Source organism: Temnothorax americanus, unplaced genomic scaffold, assembly GCF_048541705.1.
Source record: "Temnothorax americanus isolate GAGA-0224 unplaced genomic scaffold, ASM4854170v1 Scaffold11, whole genome shotgun sequence".
NCBI lineage: Eukaryota > Metazoa > Arthropoda > Insecta > Hymenoptera > Formicidae > Temnothorax > Temnothorax americanus.
In genome coordinates, this window is record NW_027509242.1 from 4595835 (window position 1) to 4623810 (window position 27976).

The following is a 27976-nucleotide window of genomic DNA, read 5'->3' on the forward strand; positions in this document are numbered from 1 at the left end:
AAATTGAAATGTTATAAAGAAAGATTGTGAATTTCAAATGAAAATCCATTTGAAAAATCCATAGTCAAGGAGACGATAGGATGACTCTTGGATTTTTTCTGTGATAAGACGGACGAAAAAAAAGACTAATAAATTTTGTATGTATGAATATAAAATCAAAGATATCTCGTTACAGACCGCAATGTATCTTTAACAAAGCAATATCCCGGCGAATCCGTAACGAAAGTTAGCGAACGTAATTGCTCGAATATACATCGCGTTTTTCAAGGACTAAGTACGAGCGGCGAATAACAAGCGAATCGTTAAGGCAATCCACGCTCCCATCCGTTTCCGGCATCAAAAGACGATGCCGATGTTCGTCTCGCGAAAGAAAGGAGCCCCGGGAAATTGACGGGACGCTGGCAAGAGCGAGGGAGAGAGAAAGAGACAGAAAAAAAAGAGAAGAAAGTGTGGTCCACGATCGATGCTGCTGTTTGCGCTGAACGAGACTTCGCTTTTCGCTTCATCTTTACTACTCGCTTTGATTATTCATGTTTTTTTTTCATCTTTCTCGCGTAAATTGCCTTAGTCTCAATTTTCAAAGGGCTTTAGGAGTACTATCTTTCACTCACCTCTCCGCCCTTCTCTCGTATTTACATCCATTAACCCGACGTATCTAGCACAGCGATTATTATTGCAGTTATTGCACAATGAGACGGCGCGCGCGGGCGTCGAGAACAAACAGATTTCAGCCTCTAATGCATTTTCGCTCGCTCTATTGCACAGCCTGGCACCAAAGTAATACCTTTCGCCTTGTAAGCTAGAACCTGGGAACAATTTTGCGGAACAATTTCGCGCGTACTACGAGCGGCAAATAAAAACAGGAGTGGACGATACCCTCGAACACGGTCTTGTATACAGGTCTAGCAACGATGGTGGTGGGGGTAGGTCCTCTTACTGACGTAATTTTTAATTTGCTCCGTGGCCACGAAACGTCGCAAAACGATCGAGAGAAATGCGACTTATAACCTTAAAACCGATTTGCTGCGTTACATGTGCTCAGCCCGTATTCCGTAACCTTTGAAATTATGACGAAAGGGTGTATCGTGCCGCAATGCCGAACAGGCTATGAAACATCCACAAATTGTTCCACTTTTAAAGTGCCATCGAACATGCGCTGCTTTTAGCATGTTAACATTGTAGAATACGGCTCATCTATATTCACGCGGAAATGATCAACATCGCTAATATCTAACAGGTTTACATTGATTAACAGGTTATTTGTGTAAACAAGTATTAAAAGTATACGGCACATGCACGAATTGTCAACGAGCTATGAGATCAATCAGATTCCCCTTCTACGTCTGCGGTATCACAATTAGTCAGCATGAAATCCCGAGGTGGACTGATTCATCCTAATTCAAGATTTTTCGATCTTATCCGTCACGTAAAATCGCGCTTTGCTAAATATGCCTCTCATCGAGATGTTTTTGATTGGTGTGCTTGAAGAAGTTTTATCTTCTTACAATTTTACTTTCCCTTGCACAGAAGCATGCTTCTGAGATTTTATCGTATGCGATAGTGTATTACATACGTTTAAGGATGAGACAAAATACTTTTCAAGAAAATGTACAAAACCCAAAAGTTTCTGCGACTAAAAGAAAATTGTCAAAACTAACGAATTCGTAAAAGTTTCACAGTGATACAAATATTCGTGCGATGACTCTTTTTGTCTACGTTCTTGATCGAGCTTAATTCGACGATTACTCGATTCTAATATGATTATTATAAGCATTCCGAATCTTAAAAATTCAACGTACAATTATTAAGATTATAAATCTGAATATATATATTTATATATTAACATCATTCAAATAAATAGTGCTGACATTTTGATATCGATACGAACGCTTAATATCAAATATAAAATAAATTTATTATTGTTCAAATTAATATTAGGCATTACATTATATTTTGTTCTTTGCAAATGAAAGTTTTTTTATACCCTTTGTATATGATACAATTATATAATATATTTATATTTGTATTAAAGAATATAAAAATACATTTAAAAATGCCCAATCTTCGGTATTGTAACATAAAAAAGCATAAGTGAAATGTATAAGACAATTTATATACAAATCCGAGATATCCACTACCTTCCCAGATAACATGCATATGTTGCATAAAATATTTTAAAGATATCTTAAAGACAAAGATACCTAAGATATTCTATATCTTAAAGATATCTTTACGACGTCTTATATGCAACATGTCATCTAGGTTATTTTATTGATTTTGTAAATCGCTAATAAAAAAATTATATCAAAAGTTTTTTGTATTTTGGAATTTATATTATTTTGCAATCGTAATAAATACGAGGTAAGCATTGAAGAGCGACAGGCATATATAGGTTGTTAGAAAGAGATTGACAATCTGTTTCTATCTCTCTCCCACTAGTATTTCCTTCGATCGTTGTGCCTCTCGTGGCACATGAAGCGAATTAGATTTCACTTCAATATAAGACAACCACCCCCCACCACTAAAATTTGAGCTAGTTGCTAGACCTGTATAAGACCCGTGCCCCGTGCCCTCGAACGACTCTCCTCCTTTTCCTCCTTTTCCTCCCTCCTCCTCATTCGTTACTCGACGCCGTTTTTCAGATTCCAGAATCGTAGCCGCATATATTACCGCCGCGCCGGCCAGGAAGCAACATCGCATATTACGGCAAGCGGGCGCAAAAACAAACTTTGTAGGCGCGCGGTGTAAGTTACGATCCTCGGGAATATATAGGATGATTCCCCCGGGGACTGTACCCTCCGAGCATAGTGGAGAATTCACATCACAGAGAAACATCCTTTTGACCGAGTTGTATCTACAAACCTGTGGGAAGTCCTCTCTGACAATTGCATCGATAATCGCGAAATTATGGATATGTGGGGAAACTAAAAGTTTCTTAATTAAGAGAAATTTATCTATTCGTAGAATCTTTTCTCGAGATTTCATCAAGAAGATAGTCTAACGTGCAGAATTAAAGACTCGCGAAAGTCACGATAAAATTGTCACTGAGAAAGAAGAAGTCGATTTGTAATTTTTACAGAAAAACAGAAAAAGTTAGATATTCAACGAGCTCTGCGATACCGTAAATGCGTGTCTTTCTGACCCGTGTGATAGCCGCAATGCGCGTGCCACGAGAGGGGAAGAGAAAAGAAGGGAGAATTTATGTAAGACTTTCCGTAATTCTTATACGTGTCTTCCATAATCTCGCTGTTTTTACTGCGGTACAGTACTCTCGCGGCGTCACGAACGACCGCCATAGATTTCGGATTATTTCCGACCGCGGATATTGCCACCAGTCTTATTCTCGCCAGTACAACCGGCCCCACTACGGCAATAATAAACGAACTTCGTATGTCAGCATATTTGTCAGGTCCGTCAAATTTTCTAGCGACTTTCTCCGGCGAAGCAGAAACGAGCAGAAACGGGCGAATGCGCGGAAAGCGGAATGGAAGTATAGACCATAACGATAGAGACAAACTGTTCTTAAAGAAAAATAATATCTAGGGAGGAGGAAAAAGATCTATCTATTGGCAATTGGTTCTGGCTTCGTTTTTTCGCGAGAGATGTGTCTCTCTCGCTCTTTTCTCTGTTGATAAAACCATGGCTTTAGTTACCTTCCTTGTTTTTCTTATTAACAATACACAATACATAATATGATAATAAAAAATGTTTTATTACATAGATAATAGGAAAAGTAAAATTTATTAACAATCCGTGCAGATTTAGCAGAAAACGTGGCTATTAACATTTTTTGTAAAGAACTGTAACTGTATAGGACACAAATTTATTCAAACCCGTTTAATTTGACTAAATGTATCCATCCATATTACTCCATATTATTTTTTTGCAAAGTTTAAACAAAAGATGTTAATAAATCTTTAACGACGTGACAAAATATTATAGGTTCCGATAGAATAATAAAATAACAGAACGTAAGACTCTCGCGTGCGCTTATATATATTATAAGATTAATAAAATTTTCTTCTCAAATTGAATATTTCAACTCGCCGGCCGTTACGATCGAAAAACAATATTTTCGCACTCGTGAAGGTTTACGATCAGAAATTTCCGAAGTCAAAGTAAATGATCGCACGTTTTTGATTAAAGGAAAGGCGAACGCGTCCAAAAAAAAAGCTTAGGAACTGCTCCCCTTTCAAGGGAGGTAGAATCACGCTGCGCGCGTGTTTCTACCCTGGCGGGCGACTATCGATTCTCCTTTACTTAGTGCACAGATACCCACACGGCGCGTGATAGCAAAAACTCCCTTACTCTTGCAGTTCTTTAATTTATGTTAACTGAAAGCTCAGAAAATCGGGCGGGTTCCAAAGTTTTTTGCTCCACTCCCTCGCACAGAAAGTCCGGTCGTTACTTCAACAACGTTCGAATAAGTAAAAGTATCGCGATCCTAATTTGTATAACTAATTTAGGTCGGGTTTCTTCGAACAAAAATTTTTAACTTTATACGTAATATCCTTAACTTGCAATCGTATAAATCGTCTTCCGGGGAAGAGAAGCTCGGCGCGATATATTCGTACACCACGTATCCCACTGACTGCGATAGAGTCAACGAGAAACTTCGGAGCTTCTGTCGAAAATGCAACATCCGTGATACAACATTCACGAGTCTCCGTCAATAATCTGCTTTAAATGCTAATGCGTCTCGTTATCGCATCTTCCGTCTATATCGTATCGTCGTCGGCGAAACCAATTCCGCGCTCGTCTCTCCGCTGATGCAAAATGCACGCGTGCGATGCAAGTCCCGGCCCGATGCCGAGACGCGGATGTATAACGTCAGCCCGGATTCATACGTTGTCGTATATTTCCTCTTTCCACCTTTGCAACAGCCTGCGAGACTTCCGCTCCAGGTTGACGACCGCTGTTGCGGCGCGTCGTCGGACACCGGGGTTCGCCATCATATTCCTATTTGTTTATACAAAAGGTAGGCTCGGGTGCGGGCACACGTGCCGGTTTTATTAGCCCGACGCACCTTCATGACCGCTCGTTATTGCGTGGAAATGCGTCGCGCGCATGAATTATTAAATCGTCGTTGGTGCCCGTCGTCGTCGTCGTTGTGTCGTCATCGGAGCGCCAACGTCCGCGTAGGGTCTACAATATTCACGAATTATTGAAAGCATTGTCAGCGAGGGAACGCTTGGACTCCATCCAGCTGCAGTAGGCCGGGAAAATTCTCACTGTTTTAGGCGCTCCGCGAAAGATTCGAATGTAAAAAATAGATGGTAAAATGCTGTCTTCCCTGCGAAACAATTTCCGTTCGAAGAAAATTTTCTCGGAGGATATTTATAAACTTTTTAATCCCATTAATGCATAGAACATCTTTATAAAAGTAGCTAACCTAAAATCATTTTTTATACGTATAAATTTGCGAACGTAAGCGAAAATAAAGAAGCAGATCCAGAAAATCGCGATCAACAGTCGGCGCGATAAGTGGCATAATAGCAGATAATTGATCGTAAAAATACTGTGACTCCTAATGACTGAAACACACCCGGGAACCAAAGCCGTACCCCGACCGTTCTTTGTCTCGTGTAACCAAGGCAATTCGTGGCACCAGGCTGACGTGGCCCGCCACAAGGAGGAGGCTACTTATGTTATATTAACAGCAATCGCCAAGTCCCTGACCCGAGTCCCGGGACCCTCAGACCGGATTTCAATTCCGGCGAGACAGATGGTGATCGCGATCGCGAAACTTGCAATAGGTTCCCTTGTGCGGCTCATTGTGCGCACGGCGAAATAGAAGCGCGTATATACGTTCGTATTAAGGTCGCTGTGGAGCCCCCATAGACTTTGCGCGCAGGGGGGCTTATCCGTACACAATCGCACCCTCCATTACCTCGCGATGTAACGAGCGGGAAACGCTTGAATATCGCGCGACCTGCTCGAGTATTCTCGCCGCGCAGGCTAAATATCGCGCGACAACACCGAGGTTAAATGCTATTTGTACACCGTTGTGTTTATCCTAGTCGGCGATTAAGAGCGACGTTTTGCGCTGTAGGGAGCGCAATTTGACGTCCCATTTTTTCTTTCGGACTTTCATCGCGTTGCATAGAAGTACCGTCGGAAATGAAAGTGGATGCCATAAGATTTCTTATATAGATACAATTGATTACGAATATCTCATTAAGGTGTTCCGATCTTTAAAATTCTCCGCGATTTCTTCATATACATCAATATCTCTGAGCGCGTAAAAATAATGATTTATCGTCGATTTATTTCAGTCATATCCTATTTTCAAAAATTATATGTTAAAATATATATTTTAAAAAATACAAGTGTACGTTTTTAAAAATATTTTTTGTCTTCGATAGATTTGTCATTCACCATTGTTTTTGTAACGCTGACTACTATATATAATATGTATAGAAATCCTATAGCTCTCAGATTTCGTGACGACTCTTTTGGAAACACTAATTGGTAAAAAAGAAAAAAGCGTAGAAGAGTGTCCAGTTCAATAAGAGAAATTAATAAACATGTCGTGAGGTTCATCATGGCAATATGACGGCACAAGATTCAAAAGGGAGAAAAAAAACGGATTAGATCGGCCGATACCCCGTATCTATAAATCAGCGTTGCCCTTCATCGAGGCAATATCATTTCACCGATTGCATACCGAATGCGAGCCAACGCGATATTACATTTTGCGATATTCCGCATTCAAAAAGTTTTATCTGAGACGAGTTAATAAATCTGGTGGCGCGCGCGCGCGCGCACCCGCGCGAAAGAGATGAGGAACAACGGAAAAGAGGGTGCCGCTCGACGGCGTTTTACGCGAGACGCTGCGGCGAATCGTGGAGAAATAATTTCATTAAACTACGTAATTGGAATTGTTTCGAACGTTCACCTCGCGCGCACTGCTGCGCCGCGCCGCCCCGCGCTCCGCTCATTTCATCCCCAAGATCCCCGCGTATACGACGACGATCGCGCACCCGTAAAATAAATACATCGCACTAAGCCGCGACGTCTTTACACGTCGCGCGTATTTTCTCCGCCATTCTGTTTCTCCACCCCTTCGCCGTCGTATTATTCCTTCTTGCAGTGGCGCAACTAGAATTCCTGAACTCTTATGCAAAGCTTACCGAGGGAATTCCTCACCTTTTTCTCCTTTTCTTCCCTTCCTCCTCTTTTTTTTTTTTCGTTAACCGAGATGCCGACGTCGCTGTTCAGTATCTCCAAAAGTGTATTAGGGTTTTAGCGTATTACATTTTAGACAGTATTTGCTCGCGGAGACGTTCGTCAGAGGTATCTGTTTCCTCAGCAGAAATAAATTGTGAAATCTCATTCAATATCCTTTGAAATAAAGAAATCAACAATTTATCGTTCGAATGATGAAAAAATAGATTAATACAAAAACTAATATTAAAGATCGATATCGCATCGAAGTTCCGCGCAATAAAAACTTTCATCCTGGCGCACATCTGACTCTTTCTCGCGCGCCGGGAAGAGACTTATAGGTGTGTCTCGTCTGTATTCATCGGTCTTTGTGCTCGGGCTCATTCCCGGCGGTGTACGGCACAGCCGCACGGCCCCATATTCTTCCCCGTTTGCAGAGCGAAACTGAGGAAAAAGAGACGTGCTTGGAAGGATATAGTGCCGAAGGAAGCGATGGTCGAGAAATTCAACGAGCCTGAATCCTGCATGTCCCGGGGCTGCTCTTTCGAGCGAGTTATGCATGTGCGCGCCGCGCAGCGTCGTATTACTTATATGTATATACATAACACCTGGCGACGGCGAAACTACGAGAAGCCTTCTCTCTGAACGTGAGCAGACGATGACGACGATGACGACGACGAACCGAGGAACGAGTGAGCGAGGAACAGGAATTCAAGAAGCTTGGGTTCCGGCGCGCCTACCCGGGGGCAAGCGTGACTCCTTTTTGGGCTCGTTCGTTCGTTCGTTCGTCTTCTTCTCCACTTTTCTTCCAGGGCTGCGTTCCAAAATTCACTCTAGTTAACTCAAATGCTAAAGTGTACGTGACGTAAACTATAGATTTTAGTTGCCCAGAGTGAATTTTGGAACGCAACCCAGCTGGTTAACTACACAGACAGGAAGTACGATGAAGACGTCGGCGATCTCGCCGACAGTCTCCTGTGTAAACGGTTTCTTCCCACCATCGCGATCGCTGCCGTCACCGCGCCGTCGCCATCATCACCGTCGATCAAGTATACAGGAAGGCCCTCTAGCACGTAGCCTAACCGTGCAACTGTGAAGATCGTAAAACGCGGATGCGATTTCTATCAAATCATTTAACGACGACGACGCGACGACGACGACAACGACGGCGACGGAACGTCGCGGCGATTCAAAGAATGCGGGGAGAGAAAGGCGGAGATAGTAGTCTACTTTGTTAGGTTGCCGCGACAGGGTCTTCTCTATTCTGGCTGCATGATAATTGCAACTCCCGTCGCGAAGAAATCGATATGCCACGCAGCGAATGTCTTCTTTTGAAGACATTAGATTATTCCGTCATTCGTTAACTCGTAGAATGTAGATTGTGGAGCGTTCATCCGGAATTAATAATAGAAAATCTTTTCGCGAGGCAGTGATTTAGAATGTGATAAGCTTATCTAATATCCTGATAGAGATAAATTAATCTTATATTATTATTTATTATCTACTATTGTCTTATAAACTAGAGAAATAGCTGTAAGCAATATAATGGCAAAAATTAAAAAAAAAAGTTTAGAATAATTAAAGCTCATTTAAAATTAATTTAATAACAATACAAAATTAAAATAAGTTCGAGCGTCAGTAAATTGCATTGAATTGTCAATGTAATTCGATATTCAACTTTAATGTTAAATTTATATCTTTTAACAATAAATAATCTATTCGTCACAATATTCACAAAAAAATTAAAACAGTAACTAAAATATTTTAATATGATTTAGATGATGGTTTCAACACTTCGTATACAGAGAGTCTCATCTGCATGCCACGTTAAGGCAAACAGTAATTTGTCATAGCCACATCACGTCCACGAAATATACTACACGTTATTTAAAACAAACTCCAGCGAGCTTTCATGCTACAATAATAATACTTTCCGGGCAAGCATTTCTCTTCTCTCTCAACATTCTACAATACCTATACAGATTTTAAATCGATAATATTTTAAATTATCTGCTGCTAATGCTCTTCCTAAATTAATATTTTCTATTTAGTATTTACAAGTTTTGCGCGCTGTCTTAACTATATCTCTCATTAGATACTTTTTTCCGTACTCTCAGAGGAACGTAAGATTGCGCGTATAATTACGTAGCAACGCCACCCTATTTCTCTGTCTCGCGATATAGACACGTTTTCTAATTAAATCTCGCGATCGGCCGCCGCCCATGCAGCGACGATCCAATTGCGATTGACCCGCAAGTACGCACACCGACAGCGAAATAGAATTTCACGTATATAATCAATTCTTCATGCCGATCCACCCCGCGTAACACCTGAGCGCGCGCGCGCGCGCGCGCGAGTCCAAGTTGCGGAGCATCGGTTTTATCGATGGCCCGGTAATACGTTTTCGCGTGTGGATAATTAATCCGCGGCTCGATATCGCAGCATCGTCGCGGCTGCTGCCGCTGTAATACCAAAGTAGTTACAGCTAAACCGATACCGACCACCATCGAAAGAGGGGGGAGGGGAAAGAATTTATTGCCCCAGTCGTCGACCCCGACCAACCTCTCTGCTCCCTCGCGCTCCTCTCTTCCTTCCCCTCTGGCTCTCCTTCATCCCTCTCTTTCTTTCTCGCCCCCGTGATTATTCTTCAAACACCGCGCGCCGTTCTCTTATATGTTTAAACTCCGATCCTTTTTTTCCCTCCCTCCTCCTCTTCCTTCTCGACGTCGCTAATGTAAGCCATTTGTTTCCTCGAGCTCGCGGCGCGAGTGTATATTTTCCGCTCCATCGTTGAATTTCAATGATGCCGGTGCCGGGATACGTACATACATCCGTACACCGTCGCGCGGGACTCGTAAAAATGTTCCGCGGTATAAATAAGGGTTCCCTATACGTGCTCCTCGCTCTACATGGCGTGCCCCTCTATACGCGCGAAATTCGGACAATGCCAATAACACGTGTGTACGACAATCGGTCGTGTCCTCCCCTCATTCCGCGCTTCGTGGATATTCGACTCGCCCCGCACAACGTGCGAAGTGCGTGGGTAAACGCATTCCGTTTAACAAAAAAAAAAACAAAAAATAATTATTAACGTGCCGCGCGTCGCATTTAACCCTTTCAAAGCTGAAATAAAATTACGAAAATGTTAGGACATTATCCCCTTTATTTTCGTGAAAATATTTTGCAATATGGTCGTTTGAATATTTATTAAAAAATATCGAATGCCGCGAGCGATAGGCGCATTACTTACCAAATGCACGTTGATATTTAAATATGAATTTCGCTAATGGAAAGTACATGAAAATGTATATACCATCTCTGCCAGCCATTACCCTGTAATGACTACAAATATGATCATTCTGCACAAGCTTGTCAAGATATAATTTTATGAAGTAAAGTAAAAATGGAATTTTTCTCATTTTCCTTCGCAATTATCGATATCAAGATTTATGTCAAACGTTTCTAATTTTTTTTTTTCATCATTATTCTTACAAAGCCAGAAACTAACTTTTTTTACCGCGGATAAGAAAATTTAATTTTTCCCGGAAAATGTTCAGTGCAAGCTCGCAAATACACGGAGACTAAAATAAACTCAGAGCGAAATTTATTTGTGATAATAATTATTGTACTGAAAAAATTTAAAAGTAAATCACAAATTGATTGCGCTTTCTACTTTTGTGGAATAGCTTGTTTCCGCGCTTCAATCATCGTTTCAATTTTAATTTGTCCGTATGTTTTCGAATTTCACGCGGTGCAACATTAATGCAACCGCTGCGCGCCAGTAGAGATAGCAAATCGAGGATCGCAAGTACGCTCGGTCGTGAAAAAGGAAGAATAAACGCAGTAAACTAAGAGATAATATAAGTAACGGAAATCCGTTCTCAATTCACGAAATGAAGAGCTATCGAGGAGCATGTTTCGCTGTCCAACGGGATAGCGAAAGGAAACGAAGAGCGAAGACGGAACGAATTGGTTAGTCTCGCATCGTCATAGTCTCGTCATAATGCTGTCTAGATATGATATATCGAGATATGATACCCCGAGAAACCTTCCTGGAGAACAAAAAGACAAATTCGTTTGAGGGAATAAGAATCTTGTATTGTCCCAGTCGTGGCCATCGAATCCGTAATCGAGGTTTTTTGTTGTACGATCTTATAATACATATTCTTAGGTATATACAACCAAAGTAAATATATTATATTACCCGCTTATATCCAAAAAACACACCACTTCTCACGAATAATACAAAGGTCTTTAAATTTTAGTGAGAATAAAAAACAATTGCCTGCAAGTCAGTTTTCGCTGTAATAATAAAATGCATCTTCAGTGTGCAGGGTGATACTGAAATTTATAAATCTACTTATCTCGTGCGACAGATAAAAATAATAATCGCGTACAAAAGTTTACGCTCTCTCGTAAAAAGTCTCTGGATAGGTATAACTACTTCTTAATATTCTACGGATATCTGTATCGAGTTTGTACTTGAACTTGTAATAGCCAAAGGAGATAACGCTATTGCGCGGTAATTGCTTTTTCCACCTTTCGCTTTCCGCGTTATTTCGCAGCCAGTTCCGTCTCCCGGATATCGAAGAAGCGGAACCTTCGATTTCGGCCACGAGATATAAATCCACGTTACGAACACCTGGACGAAATCCTGGCGCGCCGGCATTTCTGCTCAATTCTGCTGGCAGTTCCTTTATAATTCCGCGATCGTCGAGCGGGGGGCGAACGTTGTGGAACTCGCGGAGAACTCGTGACCCGCTTCGCGCAAAATTGCAGGTGTCGTGCACCAGTGGCGGACACGGTTTCTCACGGCGCATTGCGAAAAGACGTGTATTAACTGTAACCCTCTGTCATCCCTCCCCCTCGCGACAGCCATCAAGCCGGTCTGTAGTAAGCATCCCCTTTTACCATGCTCATAAACGCGATTTACACGCGATGCGCAACCACCTCGCGAGCACGGCCAACGATATTTTCCATAAATCGATGCATCCTCCACCCGATGCGATTCGACCGACGCGACGTATAAAGGATGCCCCGGAAAGTGCATCTTTAATCTTTGATGGCAGGTTCCCCGGCCACTTCGAGTGGAATTTCTTTTTCACTTGAACTTTTTTAGAAGTTGAATTTTTCGTCGACGCAAATATCGCGAGCTCTTCGATAATTGCAAGAAAAAATAAAAAAAATTCTCAAGTTTATTTCACTTTCATAAAACGGCGGCAATTTGTAGATTGGTCATTAGGATATATTGAAAATAGTGAATATTGGAAAGTTACGAAAGAAGATTCGATCAAACTTCCTGCTGGGGGAAAAATCGAGTTCAAATTAATTAATTATTACCTAATATAATTATATTAATATGTAATTATATAGAACACTCTCTCTCGAGTTGTTCATTTGTTAACGCTTAATTACGCGATCCATCAAAATTTCATTTTCCTAAAACCGGATCTTCGTTAATTTTTCCAACCTGGATTCCGAGATGCGCGAGCGATAAATATCAAAAGTAATATAGTAAATAAAATTTGAAAGACAGAGAGACTGGATTGAAGTTATATAACAACTTTCGAAAAGAAAGTAAAATGATTGAGCACAAAAGTAATCGTTTTCTGGTGACCGACTGAAGCGGAGAGTTATAGCAAAGCAAGTCGGAACGAATGAGCGTGTGAAAAATAGTTTTTAATTTAAAATTCGTTGAACTCTGTGCAGTCCCTCATTCATCCAGCGAGTCGCTACAATATTCAATAAAGTCACAGTGCGGAGTATTAAATGTATATGAATATGCGCTCGCGTTCGAAAGGCGAGCTCTTATCGTAACACGAGATACTTTTGCAGGCTTGCTATGCGTCTGAAAAGCTGAACAAAAGTTAGGAAAATTGGAGAAAGTTTCCACGCCGCGATAAATGGAAATAAAGTAAAAAATTATTTAAATATTTGTCCTGGTCTAATATAATGCAAGCTATAATTTGCTTTATTATATTTCTACAAATGCAATAAAGATTATTTTAACAACTACAATAATAATTATCAATAACAATAAATTCGATTAAGAAAATCAATAATTTGTTTCACAAAAAATAATTATTATTTTATAACATATTTTTTTTATTTTAAGATGTAAAAGAGCTCAATTATGTGTTGAATGAAACGTATTTTTACTTGGACCGGAAGAGGAAGAAATATAGCGCGCGTGCGATTTAAAACTGGGAAATACGACGGTGGGCGGTTATAGTCGGGAACGTTATCATTCTCGATGTTTGTACTGCGGATTACGTGAATGTGGTTATCTGATGAAGGTGTTAGGTATGAGAAACGCGGAGAGGCCCCCGTCGAGAGTTACCCTCCTCGTGGCGACATTCCGAAAAGAATAAAAGTCAATCTGTCGGAAAGAATCATCCTTCGACGGAGATAAGACTCGCCATATAATCTCACTATAGTTTTTTTCCCATCCGTTCTCGATATCCGTTCTTTCCCCTCGACTATCCGACCCGCTCGAACAATATAGACTCGTGTCAAGAACACGGCATCTCTCGAGATAGTCCGACCGCAAATAACGTATGTGTAAAAAGTAGTATAAAAACCAAGGTAAAACTACTTACCTACATTGTTTATTCGTAAAAGTGTAAATTATAGAAATTACGAGATCGAGATTCTCACAATTTTTGAACAGCCATTTTTCCGATATAAACAGTATAACGAGCATTGATAAATAAATTCACTCTCAACATCTTGAAAAAGAAAACCGAAAAAAATAATGTAATATAGAGTTTTTGTTTTCATCAGCGTTCCAAGTATCGCGTCGTTTAAATTATTTGAATTCGCAAATAGCTCGTTCAAATGCATGAATGATGCAGCGATACCTGGTAATCGTAATGATGCGGTCGACGATTATTAGCGAGTGAATGTTGATGTGGTCATCGTATTGCACCAGCAGCGCCGGCCGCGCGCGCTCGCGATATCGCGCGCACTCGCGAATCCGAATTATTCCATGAATGTCCAATCTATTTTCATTTATTTATTTTCAAGTGAGTTTATTTACTTCAATATTACATTCGCAGCTTCGGCGATGGCGATTTTTGATTGAAATATTCGCGCGGCTTGTCATAAAAAGATAATAAACGTCAGCAGCCGCGCGTATAACGCCGGCACGGATATTACTCGCGACTCGATCTCCGACGAATGTCGCGCTGCTGATGCTGATGCTGGTCGCGGAATATTCCGAATTCCGCGAAAATGCGATTGCATATTATGTCGTTGATGTGGCTGTGCTGACGCGGCTTTACGATTTTCGCTGAGGGGGGCGCACCCCAGCGCGCTTATCGCGCCCGTTAAATTCACCACACGTGCGATTTTAAATCAGAGTGTTTCAGAGCACACGGGCGAAATTCGCGGGGCGCACTTGGCGCACACGGCATCAGCGGCAGCGACAATTCCCGGTGAATTCCGCTCGATACATCGAACGTGGCGGGTCGACAGAACTACGGTGCGTGTAATCAGCTATTACACACACGGCACCGCGGTGATGTCTACATTACCCCGCTAGGAAGCATTAACATAATACACATCTTGCGGAACCGCGCCCGCGCGCGGCGTACCGTAACGAGTATTATCGAAGAAGAATTCTCTCTCTCTCTCTCTCTGGAAACTCAGAACACGTGCGAGCGAGGAACGCGAACATCACAAAACATGTATCTGACTTTGTGAAATAATCGACGGGAATTTCGGAACTCTTGCCGGGGCCTGGCCACGGATTCTGATCTATGACAAATGAAATTCTGCCGAGCGCAGTTAATTATTGACGTGCTCGATGATGTTTCGCTAATAGCATGTAACGAGTCAGAATTCCATCCAGTTCATTTAATCGTCGCACATCCGTTAATATTTGTTTAATAAGATTATATATATTTTATTCTAGAAAACACGCGTTGCAAAAGCTATGTATTTGAAGAATCTGAAAAATCGCGCAAGAAAAATAAAAGTTGCAAAAAATTTCTAAATTTTATGAATACTCATTGTTACGCGAGTCAGCATTGAATTATGTTTATAAAAGATATCGTCGTAAAAATTGTAATTAGTTTGTTCTTTATTACATTTTATTCTTTCATTATTATTACCATGTATATGTTTTATTATTTATATATAATAAATAGATATATAATAAATAAATATTATTCTTTTATTTATTTTTTTTTTTTTTTTACTACTTTTATTTCATTATATTCTTCGTTATACGATTTTATCTGCTTCTTCACTATCCATTCCATCACTGCGGTGCTACTATTGTTTTCTTTCGATGACTACATCCCTTGTTCTATTATACGTACCGATTACCGCCCGAATCGACCTTTGGAAATACAGCGAGAGAGAAAATCTATGTACGCGTCGAAAGAGCCTTTCGATTTCGATTACCTCGTCGCCATTATTGCGATCCTTTCTCGTACACGATTCCGTATATCGAATATATCGACGCCGTAGTGTACGTATAGCGTCAGTTAGATCTGCACTTATCACGGCGAGACAGCAGCCCCCATTCGTGCTCGTTATGTCGCGACTTGAACTCGGGGGCTCTCGCGTTGCCGGATCGAGATTCACACGTTTGGCATTCGCGCACCGCCCGCCCTTTCAAGCGCATTGGCGCTTTTTCCGTTCATAAAACGAAACGACACGAGTCGACTGCGACCAACAGTATTGGACTTCGATCGCGTGCGCGACCCTCCACCACCTCTTGCCTATTGGCCCATGCCTCTCACTTCCTCGCTCGCTTTAACCTGATGCCCCGAATCGACCACGTACGAACCGATCCCTTTGTCACCGCATGGCTCTCCTGGCGACCACTTCGCCCTCTCGAAGAGCCAGCGATATCGCGCACCACCGAAATTCGAGAGAGTTTCCTCCCAGAAGAACCCCGAGAATGGAAGGCGCCACTAACGTGTGCATCGTCGATCACGTCCCCCGACGCGGCAGTTCCCCAGCAGTTTATAGGTGACTCCGGCATAACGAGACCTGCAACATATTACATAAGTGGCGACGCCCGCGTCTTCGAGAATCGAGAAGATTGCCATTGATAGGAGCGTCAGACTCGCGGAGTAAATTTCCCAAGAGATGTAAGCTCCGTTCCAATTATCACTTACACGCTTGATATTGATTTTAGATTCCTTCCTTCTCCCAGAAGAAGGAAAAATTTATTAAAGTCGAGAGAATGAGCCATCGGGGAAAGTTAAAAGTATCAAACTCAATCATATCTTTGGGCAAATTTTCAGTGATATTATAGATGCGTTTCTAATGAAGAGCAACTACGTCAAAGAGTCAAGTAATTATCTCAGGTGCAATATCTTAAAGTTCGTAAAACTAAATAGATCGTTCTTCGGTTTCAATATAATTGCGAAGAACTTCGTCAGCTTTATCGGTGACAATCCTGTGACAGGACCGAAGTGTAGAAATAGTAGGATAAACCGGATCTCAACGATCAATAAAGAGAGGGCCTTCCGGGAGGAGATGTCAACAAAAAGTTGTTTTCCGTCTAGAAGTGCGGCTCTTTAACAGACGCTCGGACCTGTCTCAATGATCGAGTGGCTCAACCCAGATGACCGCTCGAGTGCGAAGGGGTTAACTTGGTCGACGGCGAGTGCAACGGGCCTCGCTCTCCCACGAAGGAAAACCGGCCGCGTCTCTTCTCACGGGCGCGCGTCGTAAAAACTAGTCGATCGGGGGGAACGCCGAGTTGGTTCGAATTACCGACGCCCAGAGTCGATCTCGCTTCAGCGCGGCCGGGCTCCACTTCGCCGCCTCGCACGTATGCAGATACGTGGGTAACGTCGTAACCGCGAGGCTCGGTTGGAGTTGGTGCGAACAAGTATTGGGATACTTTAACCGCGAGCTCTCTCGATTTTTCCCCGTATCTCCTCGCCGGCATCGCTCTGGGAAAGCGCGCCGCTTTTGATAAAAGTTCTCGCCTAGAGATGAGAGAGAGAGAGAGAGAGAGAGAGAGAGAGAGAGAGAGAGAACGTCCCAACTCCGGAAACAATTCCGCTGCCACACTCGCGTCGCGGAAGTTTGCCTTTACCACATACGACACGGACAATAACGCACCGCCGCGCGCCTGTATTATTATTATTATAACGCTTGCGTTTCACCCGTGCCCCGTGTCGATTGTACTGACCGTTTTGTCAATGTTGGTAGCGCGGAATTTATACGACGTAATCCGAATTTCTCGGATAAAAGATTCAATATACGCGGCAGGCGAAATTTCTCCCGGCCGTACGTACACGGCGGATACCTATACTCGCATTCCCGTGTCGTTGAGAAAACATTTTTCCACCGGGCCCTCGACCCGTGAAAAGTTTAAGTGCCACGAAGTACGTGCATTACCGTGGGACAAGAAACATTTCCTTATTCCGCATCGAAAAACTTTGGCCGTGAGTGTATACGCCGGGACGAATTTATTCTGCCTTTTTCTCGCGAGCGCGCGGTACACAATATGCCCCGGTACTTTTCCGGCTATAATTTCGGTAATAGATTCCTCGGTCAAGTAGTTCAGTTGACTTTTAAAAGAGTGACGACACACTTGGTACAATTAATAACATGAAAAATTGGTCTAGTTTTCTAGATTTTTGAAATGTAATTAAAGAACAGAGCTCTATAATAGATGAGAAATAATTACAAAAGCTTTTAAAAGAGTGACAACACGCTACAATTAATAACATTAAAGTTAGTCTAGTTTTCTAGATTTTGTAAAATGTAATTAAAGAACAGAACTAAATAAAAGAGAAATAGTTACAAAAGGTTAATTATGAGGACATATTAATAGTGAGTATTAAACAACTAAAATCAATCAGTTCTATATTCTCGAAGTCCTATTATTATTCAAAGAAATAACTTTCGCGGTCCTTCAATTGACTCGTTCTAAAAATATACACGCTGCGAAACTCCGATTTGAATTTTGATAACGAATTTCGTTGACTAAAAGTCGACTTCGGCAGATTGGCCAAAGAAGAATATTAAAATTGAGGTCGCTTATATATTCCAAGGCACCCTTCGAGGCTAACTGCTCCGATCTTTCTATCAGTATTCACGCGGTGGTTTAGGCGGTTAAAGGGTGATGGATAGAGATGGGCGCGCGCGCGCGCGGATGGCAGTTAAACCAACTTTGCTAATCTTCAAACTAATTTTGAATTTAATCCGCGGTCACGTATAGCAAGAGCAAGCCGAGGCCGAAGAACCGACCGCGACCGAGCGACCCGACGTTCGCTAACATCGAGGTAATAAAATTATTCGGACATCTTCCCTCGATAAAACGTCGATCTCCAACTTAAGGGATTTCTGCCGAAGCTCTGCTCCCCGGTGGTGGAGATTAACCGCGGGGCAACTGTAGAGGGAAGAGATAACGGCGGAAATTACGACTATGTTCGTCAAGGCTCCTATACGGATTAAGTGTGCATTGTAGTTTAATGTTTGCTGCGGGACGATAAAAGGATGAGTAAACCATAAAACCGAATCCCTTTATGAGAATACTTAATACGTTATATGTATAGTGGTGGAAGCGAATATTGAATCTGTTGGTATTCGATTGAACACTGACTTTATTTAAATCGCGCTCGTGTAACGCGCATCTGTAATTCTAAATTCAGAATTTTACGAATATTTTGATATCCTTAAATAATCATTTGACTGTTATCGATTGTTCGAAATAATCCTTAAAGCTCGTGATTGATCAAATAAGCGAGTTTTTTTCCCCTAGAGATAACAAAGGTAACGCAAAATGTCCTCCGACGTCCTGAGAGTCTCAGCCAGTCAATAATTTCTTTTTAAATTGGAAGGCGTGGGATTTGTTCGAGAAACAAATTTCAGCCACGAGAGAGATTCGGAAATCTCTGGCTTGCGAGAACGGAGGAATAAAACGCGTGGCGAGAACAACTCCTTTTATCACTATGCTTATATGTAATTCTCGCTGTTATTATTATGCAACTCTGTATAACAATGCGTGCTCGCCGTTAGTACGCGACGCCGCATTACGTTGATATTAGAAGGCAGATACGGCGGCGGTCTGTATAATTAGCGCATTTCTAACTAAAAAGCGACTAACGCCGCAAGGATAAAATAGCTCGCCTTCCCTCTATACGTGTACGCACACACATCCGCGGATAAACCGTGGATGCGCGGCCCACGTTTTTCCCCGGATTTCGAATTCACATCTATTCCCCTGCTGCTTACCCCCCCCCCCTCTCCCTTTTTCGTGGGCCGCGTGACCTAATTTTAAGAGGGAACATTTGCATCCCGCCGACTGCGTTCGGCCCGTCCGTTTAAATGCACCGCACCATGTCGGTGTCGTAACCGGGGGGTGAGGCGAAAGTTTAAAGGGGAGCGCGCTCTCTCTACCGCGGAGTATGTCCCCAGTATTTTCGAAGACGTGGCAAATAGGTTTATCTCATTCGCCGAAGTTTGCCTAACTCTTTTATCGTTTTAAGCGGAGCTTACTTGAATAAGGAAGAAATGCGGTCATAGTTTACCCGGCGCGCGCGCGCGCGCTTACACTCTGGGATCAATATTTCTTTTCGCGTTGGAGCGATGTTTTATATCCGTTTTGCGTGTTCAGTAGTAAAATTGCGGAGCAAACGCAACGATGCAGTATATTAGCGGGGAATTTGTTTAATAAGAGAAGAATTCCACCGAGTATACCTTGGATATAGCGAATAATTATTTTAAAAATTCACGGCGGAACGTGTATTGCCTGTATTTTAATTTATTTTGTAACAGTAACGTAAAGACGAGTGGAAGAATTTATTTGAATAAAATTTGCATCAAGTATCGAGAGGGTGGTTCGAGCATTATATTCGCGTCATATTACATGGAAAAATCTAACGCGGCGGAGAAACGCACTAATGCGAGAGGGATTTTAACGTAAACTATATTTTTGGCTAGCGTATAATTGGCCGGAAAATATCTCGTTATTATCTCCTTTGATAGTAAAATATAAAGCGAATGCGACGATACACTGTACAACGCGGAAGAATGCATTAATGCGAGAGGAATTTTCCCTCTAACGTGTATTTCGGACGGCGAGAGTAATTAGTTACCCCCGTTATTACCCTCCTTTAATTTATCTCGAATTCCTTTTATAAGAACCGTCGGCGTCGGCTGCCCGCGCGCGCTGTAAAACGCGAACAGAAATTTGTTCAAACAAAACGCGCGCCATACCGCTCAAAGTGTGTCGCAAAAAAAAACTTGCGGATCCGAAGATTATATTCGCTTTATAATATTCCCCCCCAGGCGACAGAAGCAATTTTGCCCGCGAGAGACCTACCCGAACGTTCAAATATGCCGAAGACGTTCCGCGTTTCTCTCTTAAATGCCTCGCTCGTTCTATAATATACATACGGAACCTATATAGAAAGGAATATATGGCTTTGCCGGCTCTGTCGCGCGCCCGTAAATTTATCGCGTTCCACCCGGGCGCAGCGTTCGCTGCCGCTGATCGTTGTTTAACCTTCGCGCACAGGCACAGTCGCGATCAGATTTGCACTATTTTCTCCTCACCGCGAAAAGCCTCGGCCGCCCGCCCGCGCGGAGGCTATAAGGATATCGCCATGCAATACGACTGGCTCACGTGGCTGCAGCGGGCAATCTGCCAGACACACGTGAACGTGTGCAATTTGATCTTTTGGCACACGATGCAGAAATAAATGGAGCTCTTTCGCCGTTTTTTTTTCTCCGAGAAATTTCCTTCATTAATGAACTTTCCTGAAAAACACTCGCGTTTCAAACAACAAAGCCTATTCTACGGTTCCTGCATTTTTGCAGCTGTATTCTCCTGCTAATCGAATATTTTTTAATATATATATATATACACATGGCTTTTCAAACGAGAGTATTTTCCAGAAGATCTCAAAGCAAATCATTGAGAATTTTTATTCACAATGTGATCTCACAAAGCTGAAAAGCTTTTTCAATATATAAAATAAATCTAATAAAATATATATATATACACAATATGTGCTCGGATATATCACGACTGCACCTTGAATGGGATTCGAAAAATTCTCATCTCCTTTTGAGAATGGAATTCGCGGAATTTGTATAGCGACCCTCATAATACCGGACACTCTCCCGTCGCGCTCGCTGTATATGTGCTCGGCTTTTACCCTTTAATTCATATGCGTTCGATGTCACCCACTCGCGCGCATATGCGATTTTCCAGATTTTAGAATCTCCGACCGAACACCATACCCGCGTGCTGGCATTTCGCTTGATGGAATAAGCCGTATTCGGGGAGGAAAAACGTTAAACGCGCGACATTACAACGACGGGAATATTCGCCACCCATTGTATCTCGTGATGAGAAACGTTGTTCCCGTTCTAAGTGCGAGAAGCATGACCTACCTCTTCCTTCGCGTATATACAGAACGTTTCAGAGAGATCGTGTAATTATTATGGATTAAAGTGTATTAAAGAATGGAGCGGAATTTCAATGTTGACGCTTATAGCGTGAAGCAGACCGCACACGGTGACAGGTGTCCCCTTGAATTTCGTTTCTCTCTTCGGATTACGTCGGCGTCAGGCTGGGGGATGAACGAGAGAATTCATGAGTCATCCTGTATCCGCGGAATGCTGGATGCTGCATTTTCGCGAGAGGCCACGTCGTATTGTTGCAACACGACAACAAAAGGGGGCGCGTGGCCCGATCGATTAAAGATATTCCACGTCCGCCGTCCGTGATACCTAAGACGTCCCATTAAGGAGATTAACCCTTTATTACTATTTGCCGGATGCCGCGCATGGGGTGGAATAAACGCGCCGAGCGAAGAAGAAAAGGAGACGACGAATGCGAGGAACGGCAAAATTGCGTCCGGCTGATCCGAGCGGGCGGCGGATAATGGATGCTAAGTAAACGACCCTTTCTCTCTCTCTCCTCGAGGTAAATGATTTAAAGGTGGAAAACGGTGCTAGCGGTATCAAGGGATCATAAACAAACCTGCGCTCTCCGCTTTAATAGTCAGCCTGGATCGATTCTCCAATTTTACGAACTCACCTGAAACATAAAGAAATGGAAATCGTTAAGCTCTACACCAGAGGATGCAGCTTCGCGCGCATACGTATATATATATATAGCCGAACGTATATATATCGCAAGAAATATATATCAAGTATTGAAAATTGAAAAATTCAACCCTAAAAATAAAAATGTTGTATGTAATAATAATTGCATTGCATAAAAGCTTGCCGATCTGATGATTTGGTCATTTACGGGAGGATTTTAAGCGCTGCTTTAATTTCACCGTTGTTGCAATTAATGATAATAAAATAATAATTACTACGGCTAACATTAGCGAATGTAACAGAATAGTTTCAGGAAACAATATGAAACTCTCTCATTTTCATATCTGCTCGTTTTATTAATTCGTAAGCTTTCAATTTGCGACGTACAAATTGCATCTGCGTCCTCACACGGCCGCGTTAACTCTTTTATAAAATTTTATAACAAAGGGGGTCTAACTTCACGCGTATATGTTTTTTTTTGTATTATTAATTACAGTTTCAGCTAGCAATCAATAGGAATGGACTACCAAACGTCAGCACGCGACCACCAAACGAATGCTTACAATTATAACGATATACGCAGTCTATGGAAAACCGAGTTTTCCAAAAGTGAGGGCTAACTTCACGCGCATATGTCTTTTTTTCGCATTATTAGTTACAGCTTTGACTACCAATCATCGGAAATGAACTACCAAACGTCAGCACGCGACCACCAAACGAATGCTTACAGTTAAAATGATATACGCAGTCTGGAAAGCAGAGTTTTACAAGAGGAGGGGCTAACTTCACGCGCATATGTCTTTTTTTCGCATTATTAGTTACAGCTTTGACTACCAAACGTCGGGAATGGACTACCAAACACCACCAAACGAATGGTAATAGTTATTATTAGATTTTCAATAGTGGGGGAGGCCAACTTCACACAGCTGGCTGCGGCCGGAGCGCCGCGCGCCGTTGCGCGAGTCGTGCGTCACGTTGCTGACGCGCGACAGCGAGGCTCGCGGAAGGAGCTTTTCCGATTAATTACGATAGCCCGTGTACGAGTGAGAAACCAGAGATTGGATGGCCGTGACTGTGTGAACGCTGTGCCGTGACAGCAAGAGAAAAAATTCCAAACGCCACGGCGTCCTATTATATAGCGTCCCGAAAACGTCGCGTTCTCTTTCAGCGCTCTTTCCGCGCGCTCTTTTTGCGAAGCGCTTGCGGGATCGATCCTTCCTGAATAAAATTGCCGGAGGAAACCCCGTCGTGGTTTTTAAGTTAGCAGCGATTGAAACAAACGACATACAAACGCATCCCGCGGCGCATTCTCTCTCTCTTTCTCTCTCTCTCTCTCTCTCTCTCTCTCTCTCTCTCTCTCTCTCTCTCTCTCTCTCTCTCTCTCTCTCTCTCTCTTTCTCTCTCTCTCTCTCTTTCTCTCTCTCTCTCTGCGTTTTACGTTTAAAAATCTCCCGAAGCGCCGAACTTTAATTTACTGTGCCACACAAAATCTCCAAGATTAGTCGTAATTTCCAGAGACTCGATTAACATATTCTCAGTTAAATTTCAATTAAAATGTCGCGTCATGCATCGTAATCACACACTGGTACATATAATTGGCGCGAAAATTTATTTCATTCCTTTTTTTATTTTAAACTACTAATATTCAACTACTCAATATTCACAAACAACTAATAAGTATTCAACCACTCAATATTTCTTTTAAGAAAAAAATCGACGTGAGATAAAATCGAATACCACGCAGTTATTATAGTTGCCATAAAAATCAAGATCGTCGAATCCAGATTCGTTAGCGGGATGATATATGTATAACATAACATAACATATCGCTATTTCTCGTGTACAAGACGACTACAGCGATACCAACCAGATGTGCATGTTCGTGAATGCAAATGACTTAATCCATCTTCCTTCGCGCGTGTGTACGCGTGTGTCCCCGGAATCAGCCCCCGCGTCTTAACTCAATTTCAAGGATGGATAATAGCCCCCGATGAAGATCCCATCGATATATCTCGGCGAAAAGCGTGGTGTGCTTTTAATGCGCGATACATATACACACGCGCGAACGCGCGCCGTAAAAAGAGGCGGGTATATAGTTTTTTCTCTTGCGAACACCGCGCGGGTCGCTCGTTCGATATAACGCTCGTTTTGTCGGGGACGCCGGGCGTACGCGGACATCGTTTGTCAATGTCCAATCAACGTCGCGGACGAGGACAACTGCAAGGAAAGCGGACGAGAGAGCGCGGGAGGAAAAACGGCGGAAGAAGAAAAAAGGAAGAGGCGCTGAGAGAGAGAGAAAGGGGGGGCGAAGTTTTTTTTTCGACCGACTCCCGTTTAAAAAAAAACTCGCTCTTCCTTCCCCGTTTGTTCTTCGTCAATCGGATTACCCTCCCTGATCTTCCGCGATGTTCTCGGGGGTCATCCGTTTAATCTACGTTTCTTCCACGTCAACGCTGCGGCGCTTGATCACATCCGATCTGTGCTCGTTTTTAACGCGAGCGGGCGTCCTGAATTTGGGAACTGGCGCGCACCGGCGATAAGTTATTGATTATTAACGTCGAATTTCTTTTTTCTGGTCTCCCCTTTTTTTTCTACGCTCGCCTAGACGGTCGATTGGTCGATATATCGTTATATTGGTTCCGCTTCAAGGCGGTTGAACAAACGACACTCTTGCCTGAGCTGAGCTTTTATTAAAAATTACACGCGTTTAATTAAAACGCGTCTCACCCCCTACCCTCCTCTTCTCCCTCGTCCTGGGCGCGCTTGCAGCGACGATACCGTTTGAAATATCTCCTCCCCGTGCAGACCAAGCGTGTCTCTCTCAAATGAACCGCGTAAGTTTGTGTTAAAGGTTTTCTTTCACTGTAGAATTCACAGATTTTCCATTTCGTAAGGATATACTGCGGGAAATTTATAACGGTGAGATATACACTGTTAACACACTAGAAACTAGGTGTATCGCCATAGAAGAAAATCGATTACTGCAATAGACGAAGACTTCGCGCACACAAGGCCATAAGTGTCATATTCGCAAAGAACAATTTCTCGTTGCGGACCGCGGCATCTATAGATATGTCGCAAGCAGTAGCGCTATAAAATAAGTTTCGTTTACGAAGTCCAGGACAAATGTGTGTGAAGAGTACTTTTCTATCTCTATAATAAATAAAGTATTTTCTTATTTTAGTTTCCTTTTTGAAATTTTTATTCTTGACTAAAAAGAGAAAATAAAAAGAACGTTTTCTTTTTCTGGCTTCTCGACATAACACACGTCGAAACATATTATAACTAATATATATATATATATATATATATATATATATATATATTAAATTAGCTAACTAATATTGACTCTACTAATTAACTGTCACATATCACGATCAGTTAATTTAAAATTATATATATCGTGGAATTATGTTTCATCTCTCGTGACATTTTATAATTAAAATTAAATGTTTTAATCCCTTTCTCTTACCTTTTCTCATAACGTGAGCATTATACATTAATTAATTATATATTAAGTACTAACGGATAACAAACATTAATCGTTCTGAAACTTCGATAGCGTTTTATCGCAATGGAAAAGTAATTTGCATATCTTTCGCGGTTGGAGTTCGCGTAATAGTCGGGATTTCATTTTTTGCGGCAATGTGTAATAATAACGCGAATGATTCCTCGCCGCGCGCGCGCGAGGAGAGTGCTGATGCATTAGGAGGGCGCGTTTAACCATCAATCGTACCACTCGCTCTCGCCGGATTTATTCCCGGGTTCGCTCCCCCGACCAGGCGTGGCGCGGCGTGGCGTGGCGTGGCGGATCGGATTTATTATTCCGCGCATATCGATATCCCAGTGTGATATTTCCAGCATCGTTCCAGCGCGCACGTCCACCTTCCGAAATCCGAACTTCCCCCCTTGCGGTAAATCGAGACGAACCCGCCCAGGCTCTGGCAACCTGCTCCGTCAGGTCGTCAAGTCCTGGGGCGTTGATTACCGGTCTCCGCGTCGCGCCGTGCCGCTCGCCGTGAGAGCGCCGGCGAATCGAGGAAGAAAGACAAACGAGCTGACCGTGCAGAAAAGCCGTGTGTGCGGTGGCCTCCAATCTGGAAATATCGAAATCACGACGGGAGGTCATGCGGCAAGAAAAGATTGCCCGTTGTCCGCCATCACCTATCTCTTTGACTAGCTCTGGCTGTCGCGCATAAAAAAAAAAACAATCTAGTCGATGACCGATGGCGCGTGAATGCGAGTAAAAAAAAATCATATCGATGTGATGTGACGGGATTTATTATCGAGGCACTGCGTAAAAGCTGTATACGGTGTTGATATAGTTAGTTAGTTAGTTAGTTAAGGATACTTTATTTGCCCCAAAGGGGCCTTAAAGGGCGTTTTTGTGGAACGTTCCCAAACCATTCCATCCGGCGTTTTTAAAGGGACGTACCCAACCCTGTACAAACTCTACCATCCTCCTCTGATTCTATACAATACAATGCCATACAAACCAAAATCAAAAAACCAAAATCAAAATCAAAATCAAAATCAAAATCAAACTCAAAATCATAATTTTCAATCAATCAACCTTTTAAATCTTTTGAATCAGAAAACTAATCCACCGTCCCAAACCCTAATTGTCTTTGTCGTGAATATTGTCCGGTCATATTCTCCTCCAACCGCCTCTTTCCTCCTCCCACTTCACCTCCCTTCCGTTTATCCACATTCTTCTATTTGTTAACACCACTGCGTTGCCCCTCGTTCTTTCCTCTCTTGCTCTCTCCACCATCTTATGTCTATATGCTCTCTCTTCAAGTGTTAGTTCCTCGTCGACGCCAATCTCCCACCTTCTCCATATCTCATCACATCTTTCTATCACCTCTTCCTTGTCCTCTTCTTCTTCTAGTTCCGTGAAAATTACAATCTTACCATCCACACCAGTCACCTCCCATGCTTTTCTTATCGGTATCTCTCTTCCTGTTACCTTTTCCATTATCGCTTCCAGCATCTCCCTTCTTTCTTTTGGTCCTTCTCCTGCCACTCTCCTCCAGATCAGATTCTTTTTCCTCTTCTCAATTTTTTCTTTTCTCTCTCTCTCTTTTTTTTCCTTCCTCCTCCCTCTCTCTTTTCTCTCTTCTTCTTCTTATCTCCTCTTCTCTCTCCTCTATCATTCGCCTCGTCCTGTTCCTCTCCTCTTCCTGTTCCTTCCTTCTGTCGCTTTCCGGCGGTCTTCTCCATTCCTTCTCGCTCTTCTCTCTTCCTCCGTCTCCTTTTTTCTCTGTCGCCCTCTTCCTTCCTTGGCTATCTTGTTTAGCTTCCCGATTCTTCTTGCCTTCACGACCATTATCCGTCCCTTCCGTGATCCTTCCCCCTGAGTCTGTCGAACCCTCGCTCCAATCCCTTCCCCACTCCTCTCTCCACCCTTCTTCCCCTCGTTCTTCCTTTTCTTCCACCATCCTCTTCTCCTCCACTTCCAGTTGGGTTTTTAGCTTTCTCAGTTCCTCTTTGACTTCCATTCCCGTTCGTATTATTTCCTCTGTAAAGCTTAGACGGTAAAGCTGTATACGGTGTTGATATATTTGCAAGCGAGATTTTTTCCAACTTTTCGATTTGTCTTCTCGAACGCACGCAAAATCAAACACTCGAATCGTGTCCTGCGCGTGTGTATAAAAGTGGCGAGTAATTATCCCCATCAGGCAATACGCGTGTTTAAAAGACTATATTTCAAAGAAACATCTTTTAAGTTGCACTATCTAGAATTGCAAGAATTTTTTCCAGTTTTCAAGAATTT

General features: G+C 42.5%; 1 protein-coding gene across 3 annotated transcripts in view; it reads right to left on the reverse strand.

Moving 5' to 3' along the window:
* Sns (sticks and stones) overlaps positions 1–27976 on the reverse strand; it is a 279018-nt gene that overhangs the window by 135305 nt on the left and 115737 nt on the right. The gene's annotated exons all lie outside the window — the stretch shown is intronic.